Consider the following 2,500-nt stretch of genomic DNA (forward strand, 5'->3'; position numbering starts at 1 on the left):
CACACACATACTCATACACGCACACACACACGCACACATACACACGCACACACACACACATACGCACACACATGCACACATACTCATACACACGTACACACACATACACACACACACGTACACATACGCACACACATGCAAACACGCACACATACACACACACGTATACACGCACTCACACATGCACACATACACACACGCACGCCTGCACACACACACACACATACGTATGTTTACTCCCACACACATTATAAACACAGAAACACATATACACACGTACACTCACGTATGCATATACGTATATACAGGTACGTGCATACATATATACACTCAGGCACACCTATGTGAATACATGCACGAGCTCTCTCTCTCTCTCTCCTTCTCTCTAACACACACACATATGTGAGCAAACACATTCGCATATGAACACACACAGACACACGCATGTGTATACATACGCACATACACATGCATATGTACACATACATATATTCTTTTATTCTTTTACTTGTTTCAGTCATTTGACTGCGGCCATGCTGGAGCACCGCCTTTTTTAGTCAGAGAAATCGACCCCAGGACTTATCCTTTGTAAGCATGGTACTTTTCTATCGGTCTTCTCTGTCGAACCGCTAGTTTACGGGGACGTAAACACACCAACGTCGATTGTCAAGCGATGGGGTGGCGGAAAAAACACAGACACACACACACACACACACACACACACACACACACACACACACGCATACACACATTCTTGTACAGACATACACAAATGCTCCCACACATACACATATCTGCACACACACGTTTTTATCATCGTCATCGTCGTCGTCGTCGTCATCATCATCATCATCATCATCATCATCATCATCGGCCGCCGCCGCCGCCACCACTATGGCTACAAGCACTGCCAACGCTAATAACTCATCCATCACCATCAGCAGTAAAGGCATATTTGCCACAAACTCCGCGAACGCCAACACACCAACACAAACATCAGCATCAACAATACCATCACCACTGCCATCACAGCAACGCTATAAACGTTACCACCACCACCACCACCACCACCACCACCACCACCACCATATACATGTTCCATCAAGTGCTGAGCGACTGCTAATCATCGAAATTTTGATATTAAAGATGAGACAACAAAGCAGGAATTTAGATGCTGTCTGGCTGAACTACAAAAATAGAAGAAAAAAAAACAAACAAAAAAAAACAAAACAAAAAAAGCAGAAAAAATTTGATTCCATTGCGAATGTCCCTTCGACTTGCTAAGTAACCCCACCCCACTCCACCCCCACCAGACCATAATCAGAACCCTAGACTTCGTCCTGGGCCACCAGACCTAAAGATAGATCCAGGAAGTAACTGCATTGTTTTTGATATAGCGAAGTATCATCACTGGGGTGTATTACAAGGAGACACTCTCTCTGCTGTTGTTTATACTGGCAATGAGCCTTCTTATCGTTTTGTTTATTTATTTACTTATCAATCGTTTATTTATTTATTTATTCAGGAAATCGGAACGGTATGGAATTGGCTCACAGGAAGACAGGAACACCAATTGACACATAAGTTCTTTGTAGACAATATGATATGCCAAAAAAAAATGTTAGCGATACGAAGAAGAACAGCCTTGACCTGCTTTCAACAGTCTCAAAGGATATAAAGATGATGAATATGCCAAAATAAATGCGCATGCGTAATTGTGAAACGAAGGAAAGTTTGGAGAGTCTAGCAGTAAAAGAAACTCTGTCATTGGTCAAATTGTTTCGCCGATATTCGACAGAGATTGTTACCGGTACCTTAGGATGGACGGACGGGGACAAACAGACACACACACACACACACACACACACATACACACACACACACACACACACACACACACACGCACGCATGCACACATATATACACACACGCACACATATATAGACACACACGCACACATATATACACACACACATACACACACGCACACATACACACACACATACACACACGCACATAAACACAAGTACGCGCGCACACACACACACACGCACACCGAAACCACCACAATCACCAACGCTTGACAATCGGTATTGGTTTACGATAGCGGTTCGATAAAAAACAAAAAAAAAACTGATAGGATAAGTACTCGACTTAAAAATAATAAATACTAGAATCGATTCAAATTGGTGTTCGATTATGATTGCCGTCCAATGATTGAAACAAGTTAAAAATCAGAAAAATATACATACATACATACATACATGCATACATACATATCGAATCTCTACGTAGTTACACCAGTTGCTAGTAATAACAGTGAATCAAAATTTCCATTCTTAGAATAGAAGGACATTTGATAGTGAAGTTAGGCATGCAATGTGCTTATAAACTCTGCTGGAATTGTTTTATTTTGGGGCCTGTTCAGTTACGGCTGACTTGAAATTGAACAACAACATCAACAGTCATGCATGTAGACGCCTAAATAAGCATATCCACA

At 41.8% G+C, this 2,500-nt stretch overlaps 1 long non-coding RNA gene across 1 annotated transcript in view; it reads left to right on the forward strand.

The window, feature by feature from the left end:
- Positions 1-2,186, forward strand: part of LOC149132613 (uncharacterized) — an 88,079-nt gene extending 85,893 nt beyond the window's left edge. Inside the window, exon 2 of the long non-coding RNA XR_016244198.1 lies at positions 1,526-2,186. This is a non-coding gene — a long non-coding RNA (uncharacterized LOC149132613). The remainder of the gene's footprint in view (positions 1-1,525) is intronic.
- Positions 2,187-2,500: the final 314 nt, after the last annotated feature.

This window comes from Octopus bimaculoides, chromosome 14 (genome assembly GCF_046866305.1).
Source record: "Octopus bimaculoides isolate indiv1 chromosome 14, ASM4686630v1, whole genome shotgun sequence".
Classification (NCBI taxonomy): domain Eukaryota; kingdom Metazoa; phylum Mollusca; class Cephalopoda; order Octopoda; family Octopodidae; genus Octopus; species Octopus bimaculoides.